The sequence below is a fragment of the Anomaloglossus baeobatrachus genome (genome assembly GCF_048569485.1).
Source record: "Anomaloglossus baeobatrachus isolate aAnoBae1 chromosome 3 unlocalized genomic scaffold, aAnoBae1.hap1 SUPER_3_unloc_3, whole genome shotgun sequence".
Taxonomy (NCBI): Eukaryota; Metazoa; Chordata; class Amphibia; order Anura; family Aromobatidae; genus Anomaloglossus; species Anomaloglossus baeobatrachus.
The window spans coordinates 915,821-931,556 of NW_027441782.1; the positions used below are offsets into that span (position 1 = coordinate 915,821).

The 15,736-nt window shown below is 48.1% G+C and overlaps 1 protein-coding gene across 1 annotated transcript in view; it reads left to right on the forward strand.

The window, feature by feature from the left end:
* LOC142258726 (uncharacterized) overlaps positions 1–15,736 on the forward strand; it is a 199,295-nt gene that overhangs the window by 41,373 nt on the left and 142,186 nt on the right. Inside the window, exon 2 of the mRNA XM_075331341.1 lies at positions 10,649–10,711. The gene's annotated coding sequence lies outside the window, so the exon portion shown is untranslated. The remainder of the gene's footprint in view (positions 1–10,648; positions 10,712–15,736) is intronic.

Here is a 15,736-nt window from a genome sequence, read left to right on the forward strand (position 1 = left end):
TCTGCTCTGATCCCACCGCTGCCAACCAGTTTGTGACGGGGTGTACAGCAGAGCAAGGAGGGACAACAGGCCAAGGAACAATCCAAAGGGCTTTGTTGGAACCACAAAGATAAAGCACCAAACATAAATATAGATCCTTAAAGTCTGCAAGGAGTCCACAACAAAACAAAAGATCCAGGGGCACCGCCTGGTATTCTGATGCCAGGGAAAATAGGGCAATGGTCCTTATATGAGTTCCTTGAGTCCAACAGGTGAACAACAAAATGCAATCCCACATGGCCACTGATCTCCAGTCTGTAACTGTCCATCCACCGGCTCTAGGATCCAGCCTCAGCTATTCCCTCCCAGAGGATCAATCTTCTTTCTTCAAGTTTCACACAGACTGACTAAATCTCCCAGGTAAGCAGAGAGTTTACACTAGTTGGACTCTAGGCCCACCTCCCCCTACTCCCAGGGATGGAAGTGCCTCAAGAGGCTACAACCTTGCACTATAGGGGGTGATTACCTACAACAATAGAAATGTACACAGAAGTAGTTCAAATAAGACAATGACCCAAGCTTGAAATAGGAATCTGTACAGCAAGATACACCTCCCCCATATCCCACCATCACAGGTACTAACACCACAGGGGAGGCCCAAGGGCTATGGGAGGCCTGGATTACCCCAAACTGTAACATCTCCTCCAGTTCGTGCTGCATGGTGTTTAGAACTGATTCAGGTACCCGGTAAGGAGCCTGTTGTATGGGACGGATGCCCTGAGTGTCCACAGGATGTTGGGTGACGGTGGTTTGACCTGGTTGGGATGAGAAAGCAGCCCGTCTCTGTTGAAGCACTTCCAGCATCTGGATTTTCTGTAAGGAATCCAGGTGATCTCCCAGGGGAACCTGTTCCACAGTGGATGGGGCTCTCACTGCTTCCACGAGATCAGGTAGAGAGTCCTCATCCTCTTGACCATCTTCTGAAGCCAACCGACAGCTTGCTATCATTGGAATGTTTCGGTCATGGTACTCCTTAATCATAATGTTGGGTTGACCTAACGGTCACAGCTGTTGCCAGCGATGTCCGAATGCAGAGAAGGTACCGGTGACCCCCCCTCTGCTACTCCGTCTCAATGAAAACAAGCGAACGCCGTTATACACATAAGACTGGAGATGTGCGGCTCCGAATAGAAAGTGTATTGGTATTGTTTACATTACAAAGTTATACAAAGTTGATTAGGGCGTAACTATGCAACATACATATTCATTAAAGGCGTGAATTACATATTCCCAGCAAGAGAAATTAATATAATGACTTATACTCCAATAACAAGATGTTTTTCAGTCGTCTCTAAGTCAAAACATTCTGCGTCCTTGAAGTTGGTCTCACAGTTTATTACGCAAATAAGTCTGGTTCGGTCTTGTCAGGGAGAATGAATTTCTATTATTTTCTAAGTCAGTGAAAAAGGTTAACTCTTTCCTCACAATCCCCCCTATTGGCGTGATTGATGGACAGGGGGCCATCGAGAAGCTTTGGACTATAGAGAAAGCAGGCTAGCCTCCAGATACTTTCTGAGCCGCGGGTGTGCTCAGGGAGTGTCGTCTCACATCCGTCACCCAGGACTGCCTGCATGCCTCTCGATAGGAGTCTCATCATGATACGCCAAGGTGATTTCTAGAGGAAAGAGTAGAGAAGAGAAAAAAGGCATATTAGTGATTTCTTACGGGTGCTGAATAATCATTGTATCTACATTGCTTCAAGCAGCGGGAAAACAAAGCCATTAGCAACTTGAACACTACATAAGCAACTAGTAAACAGAGTAACACTTGGAACACTGATAGTCTGTTGTAACAGCCTCCCCATTGAAACACTTTGTTTATTGGGACTGGTATGGCTAAGTATGGCATGGAAGAGGCTGTCACAAGTGCGTGTGTACATATCCAGCAGTCTGTGATCTCAAGTTTTTCAGCTAACACTTCATGATGGGTCTCAAATGAATTCTGCCGTGGTGTAGAAGGCCCCAAAAAGGGAGTACACATAGAAATACTTATCAGCGGTATTAGGCCTTCTTGCAGTGGCTGGCATGGACCCATATCGATCTCCCCTCAAGTTTGACGGAGGTTGGAGTGGTCAGCTGGACAGTCAAAGGCCCTTCGAATCGTGGCTCAAGGGTCTTTCTCACGTGCTTCTTTAGGTAGACCCGGTCACCAGGCTTTAGAGAGTGGGTTCCTGGAACGGCATCAAGATCAGGTGGAGAAGAGTAGACCCTTTGGTGGGTTTCAGTTAGTCTCTTCTGCAGGGAAACAACATAAGACGTTAGGCTATCACATTGCAGGTGTAACTCCTGTGGGAAGTAGCATCCTAATCTGGGTGCACTACCAAAGAGTATTTCAAAGGGTGAGAGCCTGTGCTTTCCCTGCGGGGTGGTCCTTACAAAGTAAAGAGCTATGGGGAGACATTCTGTCCATGGTCTACCAGTCTCCTCTACTGCCTTGGCTAGTTTGAGCTTTAGAGTCCCTTTTAACCTTTCCACTTTCCCTGATGACTGTGGGTAGTAAGGCGTGTGTAAAGCTGACTGAATGTCTAACAGGGCACAGGTATTCTGGAAAACTTGTCCAGTGAAATGAGTACCTCGGTCTGACTCTGACTTCAGGGAGTCCAAACCGGGGTACCAGCTCACAGGCCAATTTCTTTGCTGTAATTCAGGCCGTGGCTGAGCTTACATGGTAGGCCTCTGGCCATCCTGAGAAGAGGTCTACACAGACAAGTACAAACTCGTAGATGCCATGTTTTGGCAACTGTATATAGTCTATTTGTACTCTTTGAAATGGGGCAAACGTCTTTGGCATGTATCTTTGCGGGGTTTTAGTTAGCTGGCCTGGATTGTGTTGTTGACAGATGTGACAAGCTTTTATTCTCTGGGAGGCGTATTGTCTGAAGCCGGGGGCTATCCAATATGGTTGCATCTGGTTCATGATTGAGTTTGTGCTACGGTGTGTGGGATAGTGGAGTACTTGGAAAATGGCAGGGAACCAACTGCGTGGCAGGACGGGAAGTCCGTTTAGGCGCCAAATCCCCTCCACCTTTTCTGCCCCCTTGGCCCGCCATCCGGCCTTTTCTTCCTCAGAGGCGTTTTCTTGTGTCTCAAAGAGGTTCTGCATTTCTTCCTCCGTCGTTGACACTGTTTCCGTCTCCTTCAAAGGGAGTAAGGCGGCTTGTTTTGCTGTTTGATCGGCCAAGCGATTTCCCCTTGCCTCGGGTGTTTGAGCCTTGGTGTGGGCAGCAACCTTTATGATTGCTAGCTGTTTTGGTATCAAGGCTACTTCCATTAGTTTCTTCACTGAGGCTCCATGCCTGATGGGATTTCCTGTTGCTGTGAGGAATCCTCTAGTCTGCCAGATAGTGCCAAAATCGTGCACAATGCCGTGTGCATAGGCTGAGTCCGTGTAGATATTCGCTGTTCGTTCTTCCAGAAACTCAATTGCCCAGATGAGAGCAAGAAGTTCTGCTTCTTGAGCAGATATGCGTGGAGGTAGCGGTTGTTTGGCTAAGACTGCATATAGAGTCACTACTGCAAATCCAGTGTGGAACTTGCCTGCTTCATCAGCGTATCTGCTACCATCCACAAAAAGTTCAAAGTCTGGATTTGTAAGCGGTGTTGCCTGAATATTGTGCAGGGGCTTTGCCTCATGTTCAATGAGTTCCTGACAATCATGATCAAATGGTGCGCTGGTACGTTTGTCACTCTCTTCTGTCCTCTCTTCTGTCACTCTCTTCTGTCCCCCCTTCTAAACTTGTAAAGATCAGCAGATCAGCAAGGTTTAGACTTGTAACTCGAGCAAATGAGATGTTTGGGGGTAGCAACAGCGTGCACTGGAGTCTGACCTGTCTTGCCATGGAGAGGTGTTTCAACTGCACTTGATTGAGAACAGCATAGATGTCATGGCTGGTAAGGATGGTAGTCGGGAAATCGAGTGAGATTTCAGATGCTTTCTGCAGTATATTTGAAACTGCTGTAACGGCACAGACACAGGTTGGTGCTGCTTTTGTAACATTGTCAAGTTGAGAGGAGTAGTACCCGATTATGTGATGTTTGTCCGTCTTCTGGGTGAGTACTCCTACGGCAAATCCTTGAAGCTCTGCTACGAACAGATTGAAGGTGAGATCATAGTTTGGTAGTGCCAGAGCAGGTGCATCAATCACTAGTTCCTTGAGCTTTTGAAAGTTTTGTCGTGCTTCTTCTGTAAGGGAAAAAGGAACATTCTTTGTGCAATCATACAGCGGTTGCATGAGTAGCGATGCATTGGGAATCCACTGTCTGCATTTATCTCTGCTTGCTTTGCATTCTACTTCTGCCAGAAAGGTAAGCATTTCTCTTCACTAGGGAAGCACAGTAGTAAATCATCCACGTACTGGTAGATGTACTGCGAGAGGTAGCGGGAGGGGGGATTGTCTCAGCTGCGGTGGCGTAATTCCAGGCTTGACTGAAACTTTTACTGTGAGCACGGGTAGTGTGCCGAGGTCAGTTTTTGATGTGGACCAGAGTTTTGCAGGAACTTGTAGAAGTATTGGGTCCGTGTTTACTTCATGTGTAACTTCAGATTCTGGTTGGTCTTCTATCATCTGGAGAGTGCACAGGATTTCTTCTGGGATATCTTCTGGAATTTGCAGGATAGCAGATCCATCTTCATTGTAAACAATCTGAGCTTGTAGTCTTGATAGTAGATCTTCTCCCACTAGGGCATCTCCACCCAGGGGGGACACTAAGAATTTAGACACGAACATGTGTGGTCCCAGTTTCACCTTCAGTGGATGTGTTATTGGAATTATCTGGGCTTGTCCATCAAATCCGGATACTACAGTAGCTTCAGAGGAGATGGATCCTTCAGGCACCAGATTCTTGGGGAGTACGGAGCGAGAGGCTCCTGAGTCCACTAAAGCTCTTATTTCCTTGTTGCCAATGTGAAGGGGGACATGTATAAATGGACCTCTGGCATCCCTATCCCGTGCTGCCACAAGTCAGGCAGTCTTCTCCTTCTGACTCTCGGGTTGGTTTTGAGTGTCCCTCTTCTTCTTTCTACAGTCTCTGATCACATGTCCTCTGACTCCACAATAGTAGCAGGTCGGTGCCTTCCTTCTTGTACCTTCTGGCTGACCGTCCACTGCTGCTATGACAACTTTCTTGTTGCTCCTTTTATCCTTTGCGTCGGTTTCTAAGCCACTTGCTTTGTTGACTAGAAGATCTATGTCTTCCATGTTCCTCCATTCTGGGCAGCACGCTTTCAATCTTTCTGCCAGAGGTGCATGTATTCCATCCATGAAGGATCTTACCATCAGGCGACGTATTGCACCCGCTTGTAAGTCCAGCCCTTCATCTGCGAATGACTGCATCAATCTGTAGTAAAATGAGCTGACATTCTCCACAGGACCTTGATGCACTGGTCCCATTGTGCCCTTAGTTCTTTGCTCCTGGGCGCAGAAGAGACTGAGTCTTATCATGAAGTCTTGGCCCGATTCCACATTACGGGTATCGTCCGGAGCATGTCCTGTCAGGTGGGCAGTGAGTTTGGCATACAGTTCGGGAGACATTTTAACTCTACACAAACCTTCCATGTCCAACCAAGTGCTTCTGTAGGAGACCTGTATTTGGTTCAGGTAACGTGAAAAACTGACTGGGTTTCTAGTCGGATCTGGAGCATTTTGCAGAAAAGCCATCTGCTCGGCTGGAGTCCAGGGTACGTAGTCTTTATATGTACGGGGAACTGCATCTCTGGGAGCATCTGGGATTTGTGGATTAACAAGTGGTCTTATCAGGACTCTGCTTTCCACTACGGGATAAAGAGGCACTGGTGCTGTGGCTTGTAGCTTGTGCTGTGGGGCTCCACAGGCTAGGCATGTTTCACTCCAGTCCGGATTTTGTTGGCTACAGTTTGTGCAGGTCCATTCCGGGGATCCTGCTATTTTTGGAGTCGTTCCAGGAGCAGCTGACAGGTACGGAGGGGGCTGCGGATCCTTATTAGCTTGCTTCCCAGCTTCTTCCCATGTGTCTGATTCTTCATGGTATATCCAACCTTGATCGTGGGCTGTTTTTGCCATGTCAGGAAGAGTTCTGATCAGTTTAGTCCATGATTTATCTGCTATCACTCCTGCTCTAGTAGCTGTTATTGTATCCCATTTGTTGGGGTCCAACTGATCCTTCCCCTTCAATCCAAATGTCTAAAAACTTCCTTGGACTGACTGGCTGTTCTTTTGCCATGATAACACGTAATGAGATGTTGCAGGGTGCATCCAGCTCTTCTGTCTTTTGATATTCGTTGCCCATTCTTCTTCTTCTATCTTCTTCAGCTTTTAGACCCTTGAACGTCCTTTGGACTAAGCCTACCTATCCTGGAGATACTCAGAGACTAACTCCTTTTGTATTCCTACCTAAGGTGAGGTCTAGAACCACCTTTCCTGGAAGTACCCAAAGACTGATTCTTGATGTGTATTCCTACTGAAAGGTGGTGTCCTAACTTCAGAGGGGGCTGAGAATGTTGAATGGCGCTGGGTTACCCTTCTTGTAACAGAGATACACTCTATATCCGATAGCAATGGCAAACAGGGCTATTCCCACTAACACTAGGGCAGTGAATATCACATCCATTGGACAGAGCAGGTACACTATTCCCTTTCAACACTCACTGATGTATGGGATCTATGACAACCAACAAAGACAACAGCACAGAAGTAAAGCGCAGGAGAGCAGACACGCGACACACAGAGAGGCAGAGAAACACAGAGAAACAAACAAACAAGGCACAGAAAACATCAGCTGGCAAGGCTCTCTCAGAGTTCAGTGGAAACCCGCCAATAACCCAGTTTCTACTCACAGTGTACCATTTTGCGCGTTGAGGAGAGGGGAGATCAGATGTGGGGAGCATAAAGAGAAGAATAAGGTTCAACTCTTACCTGGCCAGGTGTTTCTGGTCCCCACGTCTGGTCCACTCCTCCTCTGAATGGCAAGATAGTCCACTGCGTCCTGGGATTAGAAACACGGGTCCCTGCTTTTCGGGCGCCAGATAATGTTGGGTTGACCTAACGGTCACAGCTGTTGCCAGCGATGTCCGAATGCAGAGAAGGTACCGGTGACCCCCCCTCTGCTACTCCGTCTCAATGAAAACAAGCGAACGCCGTTATACACATAAGACTGGAGATGTGCGGCTCCGAATAGAAAGTGTATTGGTATTGTTTACATTACAAAGTTATACAAAGTTGATTAGGGCGTAACTATGCAACATACATATTCATTAAAGGCGTGAATTACATATTCCCAGCAAGAGAAATTAATATAATGACTTATACTCCAATAACAAGATGTTTTTCAGTCGTCTCTAAGTCAAAACATTCTGCGTCCTTGAAGTTGGTCTCACAGTTTATTACGCAAATAAGTCTGGTTCGGTCTTGTCAGGGAGAATGAATTTCTATTATTTTCTAAGTCAGTGAAAAAGGTTAACTCTTTCCTCACAATATTCATATGGACAGTCTTTTGCCTTAGCCCCTGATCATCTAAAGCAAGAAGGTAATTGGTATCATTCAGTTTTCTGAGAACCCGGAAGGGACCCTCCCATGTGGTCTGCAGTTTATTCTGCCGATGGGGAACAATCATTAAGACTTGTTGTCCTTCTACAAACTCCCGATAGCGTGCTTTACGGTCATAACATGTCTTCTGTCTGGTTTGAGCCATACGCAAATGACTCTGGGCAAAACTAGCAAGTTGGGCCAGGGTTTCTCGCAGCTTTAGGACATAAGGGACAACAGGGGCTCCTGTATCTTAAACTTGCCCCTCCCAGTATTCCTTGAGCAGGGTTAAGGGTCCTCGGACCTTTCTTCCATAGAGTAGTTCAAAGGGGGAGAACCCAGTGGACTCCTGGGGAACTTCCCGATAGGCAAACAAGAGATGGGGTAGGTACTTCTCCCAGTCTGAATCTCGGTCCGTGAAGACCCTCAGCATATTCTTCAGAGTGCCATTGAATCGTTCACAAAGTCCATTTGTTTGGGGATGATACGGGGTCGTTCGGATCGCTCGTACTCCACAGGTGCGCCACAGACACTGGACCAACTCTCACATGAACTGGGAGCCTTGGTCCAACAAGATCTCACTGGGGAATCCTACTCTGGTAAAAATAATAACCAAGGCCTCGGCCACCTTGGCTGCAGAAATACTTGACAAGGCCACGGCTTCTGGATCTCGGGTGGCATAGTCCACAACAGTGAGGATGTACTGCTTCCCAGATTTACTTGGTTTAGCCAGAGGTCCAATGATATCAACAGCTACACTTTGAAATGGTTCTTCTATTATAGGGAGCGGTTGCAGGGGTGCCTTTGGGTGATCTCCGGGTCGCCCTCTACGCTGACATATGTCACAAGTTCGGCAGAAATGTGCCACTGCTTGGGAAATCCCCGGCCAATAAAAAGTTTGAGTCAATCGTCTCTCGGTGAGGGTTTTGCCTTGATGGCCAGCAGTAGGAATGTCATGAGCCAGGTGTAATAGGGGAATTCTGTACTTCTGAGGAACAATCAGCTGTTTGCTATAAGTATAAGTCCAGGGCTTATCTAGGGAGTCGGCATTGGCAACCCGATACAGAAGTCCATTTTCTCTGATAATTCTTTCTCCGTTCTCCCCTAGCTGCCCTATTTCAGCTCGAGCTCTAAAACTAGCAAGGGTGGGGTCAGTCTCTACTTCTTGTCTAAACTGAACTTTATCCCAAGTAACATTCATATTATCCCCACAAGAAGAATCACTCACCGGCTGTAATGGCAGTTCTGGTGCCCTCATTTCCATGGATGGGTTGTACACGTCCACATGGGTTGCTCTCTTGGCTTGACTTCTGGTTACCACACCGACAAACTGGCAATGAAGATTCCTCACATCATTTCCTAGAAGAACGTCTGCAGGGAGGCCGCTCATCACACCGACCACACATTGTTTGGCCCCAATGCCATAATCCAGGGTAACACTCGCTCTTGGAATATATCTCTGGGTACCTCCTGCCAGTTCAATGGCAATTCCTGGTCCCTTTTGAATTGCTTCTGGTTGAATTACTCGGGGATCGGCAATGGTGAGGAAAGCCCCAGTGTCACGGAAGCCAACAACTTTTTGGCCATCCAGCACGACCTCCTGTAGATGTTTGTGCTGAATATCAGAAGAACAGGTGACTGGAGCTCACACCCCATAGACTCCGGGTAGGGGAGCCAGGATATCAGAGTCACTTGGCAAGTCATCAGGCACAGAATCCAGCTTTTTTCCTGGTGAAGGTGTCTGTAGATAATGAACAGGCAAAGGCGGTCTGTAGCTGTTCTGCCTCCGAACACCTGGACATTGGAATTGCATGTGCCCAGGCTGCCCACATCCATAACATCTGCGCTCTGGGATTCTTCCTCCACGTCGTATTCCCAAAGGTGGAGCAGGAGTAATGCGAGGCACAGTCACATGAAGGTCCCCATGAGTTGACGGTCTAGGGTGATGGTGAACATTGGGGCCAGAAGGACCAGGGGCCGCCAGCGTTGGGGGGCTGGTGTTTTTTTTCTCACTGAGTAGTAGTATTTTCCACTGAGGCTTGATGGTGAGCGCCTCATCAGCTAGAGCTGCAGCTTCTTCCACAGTGGCTGGTCTCCTTTCACGCACCCAATCCCGGATCTCAGCGGGGCACTTGAAGTAAAACTGCTCTTTTAGGAGGACCTGGAGGATGGTCTCCAAGGTTAAGGCCTCCTCTGCCTCCAGCCAACGATGCCACAGATGTTTGAGTTTGTGGGCATACATCTTGAAAGACACTTCCTCATCACATGCTAAAGTACGGAACTGAGTCCTGTAAGTGTCTGGCGTTACAGCATAATGTTCTAGAATAGTCTGTTTAATATCCGCATACTCACAGTTCCACTGAGGGTCCATAGCTCTGGGGATTGGCAGTGGGCGGAGAAGTAGTGAATGTGTATGAGGTTAATGAGGTTATTGCCGCTCGGAAACTCACAGTATAATGTGTCTGCTCCAAGCCCACTATCCCTTCTACCACCATTTTAAAGCACAGGACTCTGGTCCCCATAGACTTATATGGGGACCGCCATCCGGCCAGATATCCGGTATCAATTCCAGGCCCGAATCAGGTTTTTTATGTTAAACTCATATGGACCTGCCTCCCAGGTATCTGAGAGTCCGCTCATCACTATCTATTATCTATCTATCTCTATTCTCTGTCTATCTATATGTAAGGGGCGGCATGGTGGCTCAGTGGTTAGCACTGCAGTCTTGCAATGCTGGAGTCCTGGGTTCAGAAAACAACAAGGAAAACATCTGCAAGGAGTTTGTATGTTCTCCCCGTGTTTGTGTGGGTTTTCTCCGAGTTCTCTGGTTTCTTCCCACACTCCAAAGACATACAGATAGGGAATTTAGATTGTGAGCCCCAATGGGGACAGTGTTGTCAATGTATGTAAAGCGCTATGGAATTAATAGTGCCATATCAATGAATAAATATATATATTATCTTTTATATATCTATCTATCATCTATCTGTATTATCTATCACATATCCATCTATCATTGATCTGTCTATCTCTATTAACTATTATCTAATTATCTGTGTATTTTCTATCCAAATCTATCACTATTAACTATCCATCTAATTTATCTATCAGACAGCTGGTATAAATCCGTGAGGAGGACGAGGCCGAAGATCAGCGCAGAACACAGGAGAAAGGGTCAGTGCAGTGATCCATCTATTATCTGTCTGTATTATCTATCACATATCTATCTATTATCTATTTATCACTATTATCTGTCTATCTATATATCTATCTATTATATATCTGTCTATTGACTTCCACTATACTCAGTAAACAAGTCGATCCCGTCCGAGCATCAAAATGCTTGTACCGAGCACTGGAGCATGGTCGCACTCGCCGGAGTCTATGAAGCGGTGTGTGCACATACGAGGTCTACACTGATGGACAAATAATCACAATACAGAGCCCAGTGTATTATATCAGCGAGCAGAGGATCTCAGGACTAGAGATGAGTGATCCCGATGTTTTCGAGCCAAATGGCAACTTTAAAAGAAAATAGAAATCGGATGCTTTATGTAAGCTGAGCAATGGCGCCAGCATCGCTGTGCTCAGGTACGCTCGGTGCTCAGCCCGGTGCGAGCCCATTGCAGTGATTAAATTGCTCACACTGGGGGTAACAACAGCGGGATCACATGTAATGTGCAACTCCACCCCCATTCCCCCCCCCAAAAAAAAATAAAAAATAGAAAAACCTCGCCCACCCTCTCCCGGAAATATTCTGCTTATGGCTGGCACTATGTGGGCGGAGACTCAAACTGCCAATCAGTGACTTCCATTGGGGTTCGGGTCAATTTCCAACTAGTGGAGGTACGACTGCTGCCGCCGAACCGAACTTTCACAGGTTCCCTCATCTCTACTCAACACCCCAAACTGGGAGAAAAGAAAGTGAATAAGATCAGAAAGGTTTTATATAAAATCAAAAAAATGTTTCATTCAAAAAATCCAAAGAAAACAAAAAAAATTATACATTTGAAACAGGTTTTTGATGTTTTTGCAGCCGCCCAGTGTGGTGTAAAATAAAACATAAAGCAGAGATCGGGGGAGGGGGGGTGATGTCAGCGCTGGCACCGCTCGTTCCCCTGCTCAGCATTGCAGATGTCGCCACAGTTGAAAGCAATGATGAAAGATGGAGCTCTCTGCTTCCTCCTCCATCGTTCTGCTTCGCTGTCTCAGATCTGGCGTCTCAGCACAGGGGGGCGTGATGATGTCACTACTGTGTGCCCGCTGTGCCGAGATGTGCAGAGCTGCAGAACACGCACCACTGCAGAGACCGGAGCAGTGCGGGAAAGAGGAGAGTTTTGTCTTCCCTTTTTTTATATATATATAAATAAGTGAGTATATTGGTGGCCAATGGCCGTAATACTATGTGGAGGACTATGGGGGTGCATTATAATATATGGAGGACTATGGCGGGTGCATTACACGATATGGAGGACTATGGTAGTTACATTATATTATATGGCGGACTATAGGGATGCATTATAATATATGAAGAGTGCATTAGAATATGTGGAGGACTATGAGGGCTGAATTATACTATATTGAGGATTACGGGGTGTATTACAATATATGAAGGAATATGGGTATGTATTATATATGGAGGACTATGGGGTGCATTATAATATATAGTAATATATGGAAGGCAATATGAAGCTCATTGTACTAAATGAAGAGCTAATGGGTGTGCATTACATATAGAGGAATATGGGGGTTGCATTCATGGCCGGCTTTAGGTATGTGCGATTAGTGCGGTCGCACAGGGTGCCAGCAAGCAGACAGCACAGGGGATGCTGGAGGGAGCATCAATTCACTTTAATTTGCTGCTCCTGCAGTGCGCAGGCTCCAGCAGAGGGCGCCCTCCCCTCCTGTGTGCTCTGCGTCCTGTCTTCTCCCGTCTTCACCAGAGAGAGGGGGTAGGGCCGCCTGCACTGCAGCAGCTGGAGAAGCTGCTTCTAAAGACCCTCTGTACTCCAGGTGTCCAGGAAGGCGGTAAGTATAATGTGAATCATGTATTATGTGCCGTCTGTCTGTGTTATGTATAAGATATTTTTGTCCTGTATAGTGTGCAATTTGTAGCTATGTTTCTGTGTATACATTCTGTCTGTCTGTCTGTATCTGTCTGTTTATACATCCCTCCTATTATCTGTCTGTCTATCATCTATTAGGCATCAATCTGGCACACAGACACAGCCAATGCCCCGGTGCGCCCCCAAACTGGACACAGAGGGGACCCCGTGGCAGGGGCGTTGCTGGTATCCAAGACTCGCGTCTCCGACTCCGATCTTCTTGCCTGCAGCCCTGAATCTTCTGCCACTACCGCATTGAACTGTTTTGGCGCCACATTGCCCCCTATACAGTCCAATCCTGTAACAGAGCAAGAGTTCCATGCTCTATCATTGCCCGTCTCCTAAGCTGCAGACCGCTACAGGTCTATGGCTTAGGACAGGGGTGGGGAACCTTTTTTCAGCCGGGGGCCATTTGGAAATTTCTACCAACCTTCGGGGGCCGCACAAAATTATCAATGTGAAAATTACCCGGCTATATTTGGTCAATTAACTCACCCCTACTGTGGCGGCCGGAGCGGCTTCTCTTTGGTGCGGCTGTGATGTTGGATGATACTAATCATGTTTCTTCTCACAACTGCTTTTCTGTCTCCGTCTCAAGCGCAGTCAACTCTTTGTGATAATAATATTTGATAAATCATATACAACACATAGGAGACGCTGGAGGCACACACAACACATAGGAGACACTGGAGGCACGCACAACACATAGGAGACACTGGAGGCACGCACAACACATAGGAGACACTGGAGGCACACAAAACACATAGGAGACACTGGAGGCACGCACAACACATAGGAGACACTGGAGGCACACACAACACATAGGAGACACTGGAGGCACGCACAACACATAGGAGACACTGGAGGCACGCACAACACCTGGGGGACACTGGAGGCACACACAACACATAGGAGACACTGGAGGCACGCACAACACATAGGAGACACTGGAGGCACACACAACACATAGGAGACACTGGAGGCACACACAACACATAGGAGACACTGGAGGCACACACAACACATAGGAGACACTGGAGGCACGCACAACACATAGGAGACACTGGAGGCACACACAACACATAGGAGACACTGGAGGCACACACAACACATAGGAGACGCTGGAGGCACACACAACACATAGGAGACGCTGGAGGCACACACAACACATAGGAGACGCTGGAGGCACACACAACACATAGGAGACGCTGGAGGCACAGCTGTAGGCACACACAACACATAGGAGACGCTGGAGGCACACACAACACATAGGAGACGCTGGAGGCACACACAACACATAGGAGACGCTGGAGGCACAGCTGTAGGCACACACAACACATAGGAGACGCTGGAGGCACACACAACACATAGGAGACACTGGAGGTACACACAGCACATAGGAGACACTGGAGGCACACACAGCACATAGGAGACACTGGAGGGACACACAACACATAGGAGACACTGGAGGCACACACAACACATAGGAGACACTGGAGGCACACACAACACATAGGAGACACTGGAGGCACACACAAAACATAGGAGACGCTGGAGGCACACACACAACACATAGGAGACACTGGAGGCACACACACAACACATAGGAGACACTGGAGGCACACACAACACATAGGAGACACTGGAGGTACACACAGCACATAGGAGACACTGGAGGCACACACAGCACATAGGAGACACTGGAGGCACATACAACACATAGGAGACACTGGAGGCACACACAACACATAGGAGACACTGGAGGCACACACAACACATAGGAGACGCTGGAGGCACACACAACACATAGGAGACACTGGAGGCACACACAGCACATAGGAGACACTGGAGGCACACACAACACATAGGAGACGCTGGAGGCACACACAACACATAGGAGACACTGGAGGCACACACAACACATAGGAGACACTGGAGGCACGCACAACACATAGGAGACGCTGGAGGCACACACAACACATAGGAGACACTGGAGGCACGCACAACACATAGGAGACACTGGGACTGCTCTATATACATTACAGGAGTCACTGAAGGCACATACATCACTGGAGGGGCTGGGGGCATATACATCACATTGAAAACGCTGGGACTGACGTATACACAACAGAAAGGAAACGCTGGGACTGCTGTATATACACATCACAGGAGACACTGGAGGCACATACATCTCATGAGGAGCAATATATGCTCCCAGCCCCTCCTGTGATGTAAATGCCCACAGCCCCTCCTGTGTTGTGTATGTCCCCAGTGTCTCCTGTGATGTATATGCCCCCAGCATCTCCAATGTGATGTATAAGTCACAGGAGACGCTGAAGGCAAACAACACAAGAGGAGCTGGGGGGCATACACATAACAGGAGACGCTGGGGGGCATACACATAACAGGAGACGCTGGGGGGCATACACAACACAAGAGGTGCTGGGGGGCATACACATAACAGGAGATGCTGGGGGGCATACACAACGCAAGAGGTGCTGGGGGGCATACACAACGCAAGAGGTGCTGGGGGGGCATACACATAACAGGAGACGCTGGGGGCATACACAACGCAAGAGATGCTGGGGGGCATACACATAACAGGAGACACTGGGGGGCATACACAACACAAGAGGGGCTGGGGGGCATACACAACGCAAGAGGGGCTGGGGGGCATACAGAAAAAAAGAAGGGCTGGGGGACATACACATCATAAGAGGAGCTGGGGGCAAAGATATCACTGAGGGGGGCACAGACATCACTGGGGGAACACAACACTGGGGGTGATGCACAGCATTGGGAGGGCACACAGCACTGCCCCCCAGTAATGTCAGGGCTCTGCACACAGCACCTGCAGAGCCCTGACATTACTGGGGAGCCACAAACCTAAGGTGATAGACAGCATGGGGTGAGGGACACAGCACTGATCGTTGCACACAAATCTGGGGGCAGGGTACACAAAATACTGGACGGGGAGCAGAGTGCAGGCGCGCGCACACAGCGCCGGAGACAGTGCAGGCCGGAGGGCAGAGGGGCGGGCAGATCGCTCTGAAGTTGAAAGGTGCGGTCACACCACACGACAGGACATAGGGGC